The sequence below is a fragment of the Martes martes genome (genome assembly GCF_963455335.1).
Source record: "Martes martes genome assembly, chromosome: 17".
NCBI classification, from domain to species: domain Eukaryota; kingdom Metazoa; phylum Chordata; class Mammalia; order Carnivora; family Mustelidae; genus Martes; species Martes martes.
Window position 1 is genome coordinate 57,597,170 of NC_137905.1, and position 9,221 is coordinate 57,606,390.

Sequence of the window (9,221 nt, forward strand, 5' to 3'; positions counted from 1 at the left end):
GATTCTCTCTCCCACTCCCTCTCTCTATATATATGGGAATTTTATCTGGTATAATTGACGTACAATAAGCTGCACATATTATCAGTTTTTCTTCTTTTTTTAAAGATTTTATTTATTTATCTGACAGACAGAGATCACAAGTAGGCAGAGAGGCAGGCAGAGAGAGAGGAGGAAGCAGGTTCCCCACTGAGCAGAGAGCCCGATGCGGGGCTCGATCCCAGGACCCTGGGATCATGACCTGAGCCGAAGGCAGAGACTTTAACCCACTGAGCCACCCAGGTGCCCCACATATTATCAGTTTATGATTTAATGCATTTGATGTGTGCATAGACCCATGAAGCTGTGTCACACCCAGGATAGCAACCTCATCCTCCCCCAAATCACCACATGAACCTCTACAGTCTCTCCCCCCGTCTTGCCCAAGTGGCCACCCGTCCCCTTTGCACCACGCAGGTCAGTTTACATCTTTGAGAATCTTAAATAAATGGAATCATCCACCCAGTATGTCCTCTTTTGGATGTGGTTTCTTTTGAGAATTGTGAGTTTGAGATTCACCCAGGTTATATGCCTGTTTCGAGAAATGCATTTCCATGAGCTTTAGAATCTCCTTATTAGGGGCGCCTGGGTGGCTCAGTCATTAAGCATCTGCCCTCGGCTCAGGTCGTGCTCCCAGGGTCCTGGGATAGAGCCCCACTTCGAGCCCCAAATCAAGCCCTGAATGGTGCCCCGTATGGGGTTCCCTGCTTGGTGGGGAGCCCGCTTCTCCCTCTCCCTCTGCTGCTGCTCTCCGTCAAATTAACAAATAAAAAAAAATTTTTTTTAAGAATCTATTTAATAAATTCCATTAAATAATCCCACTGGAATATGTCATTTATCCTTTATTCACAATGACATCCACAGGACTCGGTATATGTTCTGGGCTCCACAAATATTTGCCGAAGGGGTGAGCGGACGGAGAGCGCGCAGCCCATCCATGGGGTGGAAGGTGTGCAGTCACCGAGAACGGACAAGGTAGAGCTTTACCTAGTGCTCTGGTAAAACGTGCCTAACAGACTGATAACTTAAAAAAAAAAAAATCAGCTTCTTTCACCGTAGACGTGGTGCGTCCCACATTTGCATATTCGATACAGGTGCGTGCAAGGGTGTGACCCAGGTGTGCAAATCCATGCAATGCAAGTAAAAGACCTACGCGGAGGGCAAACAGGGTGCTGGTGAGGAGGGAACGGTGGGGGACGGAGCGGGGAGAGCCGAGCTTCCTCTGGGTTTTTAAAGCTGCTCCCTTTGGAAGCAGGAAAGATACTTTTAGTTTCAAAGCTTTTGGTGACTATTTAGGGAAACAAAAACACAAACGTGTCTAACCGTTGAGCCCGAGTGTGGTCAAGAGCCTGCTGGGAACCTGGGGTAGGGGTCAGGGAAGGGAAGCAGACTTGACCCCGAGGACAAGAACTCCCCCAGCCAAGGACGTCCTCAGGCAAACGGAGAAAACCAAAACCGCCTCAGCGTTCACAGCGGCAGAGCTGCCTAATTACAGCCTCGGGTAACTCTCCTCTTGCTGTTTCAAAGTTTTAATTCCCCCGCAAGCACATGTTCAAGTGTATTTATTCCCAAAGCTCCCTTGCCTGGGGCCCAAGGGGTTTTCCCTTTGACATTGCAACACCGCCCTCCCGCTCCCCCCCCCAAGGAGAAGCTGTTTTTCCTGCAGCCCCGGGATGGGCTGAATGAGACGGTCATGACCATCATTTCCCAGCCGGCCCGAAGGATGGAGAACGCGGCTCCCTCACTTTCAGGGTCCCTGTGAGGGTTGTTAAGGCGATTTTAACGAGTCCCAGAGTACGAGGTTCCCTTTCTGCCCGCTGAGGTGCTAAATTGGTATCAGAAATTTCATTCTGAAGGTTTGGGAAACACTGTCCGAGGCCAGCCTCCTGGGGGCCCTGTTTTCTTTCAATTGCTTATTAAAAAAACAGTGATCACTGTAGGCTTCTGGTCATGAAGGTAGGAGAAGTAGAAGAAGAAGCCGCGCACGACCCCGCCACGCAGAGACAAGCGACTTCTACTGTTAAGAGTGTGTCCTTCCGGGGCGCCCAGGTGGCTCCGTGGGTTAAGCCTCGGCCTTCGGCTCAGGTCATGATCTCAGGGTTCTGGGATCGAGTCCCACATCTGGCTCTCTGCTCAGCAGGGAGCCTGCTTCCCTCTCTTTCTCCCTCTGCTTACTTGTGATCTCTCTCTGTCAAATAAATAAAATCTTAAAAAAAAAAAAAAAGAGTGTGTCCTTCCGGGGCGCCCAGGTGGCTCCGTGGGTTAAAGCCTCTGCTTTCAGCTCAGATCATGATCTCAGGGTCCTGGGATCGAGCCCCGCATCGGGCTCTCTGCTTAGCAGGGAGCCTGCTTCCCTTCCTCTCTCTCTGTCTGCCTCTCTGCCTACTTGTGATCTCCGTCAAATAAATAAATAAAAAATCTTAAAAAAAAAGAAAAGTGTGTCCTGATGTTTTCCCTACGCGGGTGTGTACGTGTAAGAGACGAGTTTGTAGACACAGACGTACGTCACGCGTGCATATATGGGCGTACATAGGAGCCAGGGAATGAGCGCAGCTGTGACGGCCCCTCCGTAGCAGATGGGGGGGAAAAGCAACCCGGCTGCCTTGGGGGCTCCTCCGCAAAGGAAGCATGGGACGAGCAACGGGTCTGAACGAGGAGACTAAGTGCTCATCGTTAGTGGTCTGCGAGGTCTACGGGGTCCGCCGGATGCCTGGCTGTAGGGCCTGGGAGTGCTCCCCGGGCCCGGCCGTCACCTCCAGAGGGGTTAACGAGCCCAGATAACTCAGAGTGTGCGAGGATCGCCTCCCACGGGCCCAGGTCCCGGAGGAAGGACTAAGGGCGGGAGACGCAGGGACCAGCGCAACGGCGGGGGTGGCCCGAGTCAGGGCGAGTCTGTGCATGGAGAACACGGCAGAGTTTTGAGGGCTATTTCTGGAAGCAGGTGACTCCCCGGGGGCACTGGAGGTGAACCCAAGGGCTGATCTCCATGTTCTCAGGAGAAGTCACCGGGAGGACACGGAACACTTATTCCTGGGACGTGGGCCGCAGAGCGCCCTCCGTGCTGGACAGGTCGCTGTGGGGCAGAAACTAGACGCCCACCGTCCTCAGCTGGTGGGCAAGCAAGCTGCCCTCCGTCCTTGTGTCGCCCCCACAGCCTCGGCCTGACCTTCCCGGACACGGGCCTGGGAGAGTCTGCAAGGCCCGGCAGGCTTCCGGAGCTCCGCCCCCACCTGCCCCTTGGTGCCGCGCCTAGGGCGTTCCAGGGCTGCAGTCTCGGGGCAGGCCAAGCCCGCCCTCTCCACAAGCCCCCCTCAGGCCACCGGGATAGCCTTCGACACATACGAGCACCTCCCTACCCTGTTCTAGACCCGTGTGGACCCTGGGGAGACTGAGGGAAACCAGAAAGTTCCCGCCCGAGAAGAACTCACCGCTGGTCGAGGGGAGGTGACAGACACACAAGGGGACACATGAACCATCTGCTTTGGTTTTCCAGGATGGTTCCAGCGCTCTCGCCCAGCGCGCAGCCGCCAGGTTGTGAGGAAGCCCCAGCAGCCCATCCCACACGGAGACACACGGAGAGACGGTCGGTGGCCCGTCCCAGCCGCTCCAGTCATCGCCTGATAGACCCCGGGCCAGAGTCCCTCGCTGGGAGGGTCCCCCCCGAATTCCTGGCCCTCAAAACCACGACAGGTCCTCCGATGACTCTTGCTGTTTTGAGTCACTGAGTTTGGGGTGACGTGTTACTCGGTCCCGGGTAGCTGGGGCCGCGTCAGACCGTCCCAGGCCGCACTTCGGACCCCGTCCTCTCCCTGCTCGGTCCTCAGACGGCACCCCTGGGGCCTTCGTCCGCACCGTCCAGCTGACGTGCTCCTTCAGATCCGGTCTCTGGTGGTCCCAGGCCTCTCCTCCGTCCCGCCTCAAATTTACCCTCTGTCCTCGCCGTCTGGGAGAAGAACGAGTGAAACGCGCGGAGTCGTCCGCGTTCAGAACCTCAGCACCTGAAGGCTCACGTGCTTGAGGGGCTCGACACGCCTTCGGGAGGGTTTCCATGGTTGGGATTTGGGAGTGTGACAAGCAGGTTGAGTGCGGGTCCAAATCCCACCTCCCCCACCTTCTGGTTTGGTGACTTTGAATCACAAAATATCATAAATAAATATAAATATTAATAAATACCATAAAATGGCATTTTAGGGATTTTTAAGTTTTTCTTTTTTTCTTAAGATTTTTTATTTATTTGAAAAAAAAAGATTTTTTATTTATTTGACAGAAAGAGAGGCAGTGAGAGAGGGAACACAAGCAGGGGGAGGGGGAGAGGGAGAAGCAGGCCTCCCACTGAGCAGAGACCCTGATGTGGGGCTGATCCCAGGACCCTGGGATCACGACCTGAGTAGAAGGCAGACACCCAGTGACTGAGCCACCCGGGCGTCCGAGGGCTTTTTAAGGTTTTTAAGAACGCTGTGTCCTCCTACCTGCCGGGGAGGCACACACGTCCATTTGGTGCTATTCTGGTGGGTTGTTCAAGGAGCGCATTCAGTGACCCTCACTCAGCGAATGGCTCCTTTGATTGAGATCACTGATCAGCTGAAGAAAATTTTCAAATTGCAGCCTCAAAAACTCATAGAATTTTAAAAAATTAAGTCATTTCCATCAGCCGTGAAGCCATCGGATATAAGCAAACAAAAATCTTCAGAACGTTTCCCACTAGCCTTTGGCTCTTGATTTTCTTCAATTGTGGCTGCAGAAACAGGCAACACCATAAGGAATTTTGCTTATTTTTTTTTATTTTTTGCTTATTTTTGCTTTGTTGTGGGCCAGTTTTTCTAAAATGCTCCATTGGGACATAGCATCTTGCCTAAGAGACACTAGAGGCTAAAGGGAAAGTGCGTGCTTCCATGTCTGTCTGTCTGTCCTTCGAATCCTTCCCACTCTTTTCTGCATCGGGAGCTTTGCACAGGTTGTATCCAAATACTCCAGATCATCACCCACCCAGACCGAAACCTGAGGCACGCGTCGGTGAGGTCTTCTCGGGCAGCCCCAGGCTGAACCATCACCCCAACACCCTCCCTGGCTGCCACGTGACCCTACTTTATGTGCCTTCCTTGCAGTGACGGTGATAGCTGCAGTCATATTATCCATTGTCTCCCTGCCCCAGGATGCACACCCCTCAGAGCTAGACATGCCGCACCCACATCGGGGTCTCCTCGGTGCAGCGAGGACGGCTTGCCCATGTGGTTCTGTCTTCAGGCTCCCACGACCCCTCAGGGAGACAGTGTGACAAGGCTGAGAGCCAACTTTGGCTGGTGGTTCAGAGCAGTGTCGTCCAAGATGACAGCCATGAGCCCACGGAGCTATTTAACGTTAGACACGTTAAAATGAAATGAAAGTAAAGTTCATTTTGCTTCTTGCGCTGGTGTCATCTCAAGGGGGACAGCAGCCACATGCGACTGCCGTGTTGGACAGCGTGGGAGGACATGCCATATGTGTGACTGCGGGAAGTGCGGTTGGAACGGACTGGGTAGAGCGTGCAAAGCATATTCAGACGCTCGCTTCCAAAGCCCAGGCCTGCCCGTGTGATTTTGTGTTGACCTTACACTTTCTGGGTCTTAGTTTCTTCATCTGTGCAGTGGGGCCCATAATGGTTCCTATCTTGTAGCATCGTGGGAGCTCCTGGATGCCAAGACACATGGAAGGGCGTTGGGATTATAGCCCACGCTCCAAAACGTGTTAGCTATGCCTGTGATGTCTCCATTTCTACTTCTCCAGAAATTGAGGACCAAAAAGGAGAAAGAGTTTATCCAAGTTCACAGAGCCGGGAGGTGGGAGAGCTGAGGCTTGATTCTGTAGCTTTCTGGTTCCACGGTGGCTCATTCCTGTCACCTGTTGGCAGCCCCTTCTGGGCAAATTTCTGAAAGTCATTGTTCCCGCATATGTTCCGTGGGAGACAAGAGACTCCACTGGGCCCTCCGTCCGGGACAGCTGTGCGGGAACGGAGCGGAGAGCCAGCCCCAGCCCCGGAAGTGGCTCGTCCGCCCTGGGCCCCAGCCCCTGGCTTGCGATTCTTCGGAGGGTGGGGGAAGGACGCCCGACGGCCCTGGGGAGAACAGTGTCCATGTGGCCAAGCGGGTCCCAGCCGCTGGGGCTGCGACGACCCATGTGGGTGCTGCCCCGTGGGAGCGATGACCCTGTGCCGGGGACACAGTGCTCATCCCTCCCACTGTGACCGAGCCCTGGGCTTGCTCCTGGAACTGCATGGAAGGATTGAACTGTTCTCATTAATTTCTCTTTGGGGGAGGGGGGAGGTGCCGCTGCTGCTGCTGCTCTGGTGGTTTAATTTTTAAATTGGGTTAGTTTTAACATGAGCAGTCACTGTGCGTGTCCTTTTTCTTGAAATGCAGGAGTATATTTGATTGTTATTTTGAGGTCTTTATTTTATTTTATTTTTTTAAAAGATTTTATTTATTTATTTGACAGACAGAGATCACAAGTAGGCAGAGAGGCAGGCAGAGAGAGAGGGGGAAGCAGGCTCCCTGCTGATCAGAGAGCCCGATGCGGGGCTTGATCCCAGGACCCTGAGATCACGACCTGAGCCCAAGTCAGACGCCTAACCCTAAAGTTAATTATTTTAAATATACAATTCTGTGACATTTAGCACAGTCACAACGTTGTACAACCATCCCCTGTACCGAATTTGAAAACATTTTCATTGCCCCGAGGAGACCCCATTATCATTCAACACTCACCCCCTCCTCCCTGCCCCTGCCCCTGGTGACAGCCACCATACTTCCCGTCTCTAGGGATTTGCCTCTTCCAGATGTTCATATAAACGGAGTCATCGACGATGCGGTCTCCTGTGCGGGCTGTGCGCCCTGAGCTTGTTTTCAGGTGTACCCACATTGTGGCACATGTCAGGACTTCCTTACCTTCCTAGGGAAATACATCCCAGGAGACGGACAGACCACATTTGCGTATCCGTTCACCCATCCGCAGATGTTTGGGTTTCTCCCACTTTTTGGCTTTTATAAACAGTGCTCTTCTAAACAACTGCAGGTGCTGGGGACCCAAATTCATGCATTGAAATCCTAATTCCTGGCGGGATGCTATTAGGAGGTGAGGACGTGGGGCTGTGATTAGGTCACAAGGCTGGAGCCCTCAAGGATGGGATCAGCGTGTTCCCTCTCTGCGCTCCCTGTCAGGTGAGGACATGAGAAGGCAGCTGTCTCCAGGCATAGATGGCCCCTCCCCCATCTGCTGTCACCTTGATCTTGGACACAAGAGTGTCCTCTATAATTAACATCTTATACAAGTGTGGTACATTTGTTACAACTGATGAATGAATGTTGATACTTTATTATTCACTGGAGTTTATGGTTACGTTAGAGTTTACTCCCTGTTGTGCCTTTCTGTGAATTTTGATAAATGCCCATCATACACCCACCATTGCAGGGTAATACTGAAAATCCCCTCTGCTTCATTTACTTATAAGTAAACTTATAAATAAATGTGCTTTATTTTTATGATGAAAAATTTTAAAGTTTTGCTCATAAAACTTTACGGTTAATGAATGTTTGAAGCCTTGGAGAGTCGGGATGCCTGGGTGGCTCAGTTGGTTAAGCAGCTGCCTTCGGCTCAGGTCATGATCCCAGCGTCCTGGGATCGAGTCCCACATTGGGCTCCTTGCTCGGCAGGGAGCCTGCTTCTCCCTCTGCCTCTGCCTGCCACTCTGTCTACTTGTGCTCACTCTCGCTCCTCTCTCTCTCTGACAAATAAATAAAAAAAAAATAAAATAAAAATAACCTTGAAGCCTTGGAGAAATGCTCAGTGCACACCGTGCATGAAGAATAAAGCACTTTAAATATTTTATGCAGAAAATGATCACTTCTTGAGATATGCATGCATGGGGGCACCTGGGGGGCTCAGTTGGTTGAGTGTCTGGTTCCTGGTTTCAGCTCAGGTCATGGTCTCAGGGTCATGGGATCGAACCCCCTTTGGGCTCCACACTCACCACTTGGGATTCCCGCTTGGGATTCTCTCTCTCCCTCTCCCTGTGCTCCTCCCCTTGCTCACACTCTCTCTCTCTCTCTGAAATAAATAAAATCTTTTAAAAAAGGTACGCATGCAGGGTGCCTGGGTGGCTCAGTGGGTTAAGCCTCTGCCTTTGGCTCAGGTCATGATCTCAGAGTCCTGGGATCGAGCCCCGAATCTTGATCTCTGGGAACCCGCTCCCCCCCACCCCGTCTCTGCCTGCTTCTCTGCCTACTTGTGATCTCTATCTGTCAAATAAATAAACAAATAAATAATCTAAAAAAAAGGTATGCATGCATATCCCATATATTGTGTATTAAATGTATGTACAATCATGATTTGTCCCTATATTGTATTCTTGATACACACACAGAGACGATCTGCACCATTCTGTGTGTTTTAGAGATATACACACAACTAAGCTCAACACTGATGAGGTTGAGAATAGCATTATCTCCATTTTATAGATGGGGAAGCTGAGGGAAAAGGTGGTTGAGTAACTTGTTCAGGGGCACATGGCCAGGGGGTGATAGGCACACGGAAATGCACGGGAATGTGAAAATAATTTTTATCTCTGGGCAGAAGTAGGACAGGTGTTCTTGTTTGCTTGTGGTCCTGTTTTTGGAAACTTACAATTTGTCCAGCACGGGGTCGGCACGCTTCGTCAAGAGTCCCATCGTGGCTGTTTTTGGCTTTGGGGGTCAGAAGGTCTGGGTCACAGCTGTTCTGCTCTGCCATTGGAGCCGGAAAGCCCTCGTGCAGGACACGGAGGAACGGGCTGTGTTCCAATAAAATGTTCTTTGCGGACGCTAGAATTCCACTTGGCATAGGAGGATAGTATTCTTTCGTCTTCCCCGACCAACCGTTTGAAAAGGACTCAGCTCAAGGGCCTTGGAGTAACAGGAGACAAGCAGGACGGCAAGCATCGAGCTGGGCACTTTATCTACAATGTTTCTTTAAGATAAATAAGCAAGGCGGGTAGGAAAGGCAGCTCCCGCATCAGCAGCGGGCCGCAGGGGCCCGGGGCTGGGTGCCTGCCAGCCTCCTGGGCGGGAAAGGGCATGCGTGGGAAGGGAGCTTGGCCCTGGGAGTCTGGGAGGGCAGCGTGACCAGAGTCCTGTTTGTCTTGGAAGGAGAACATCTACCCCACATCCTGCCCCACC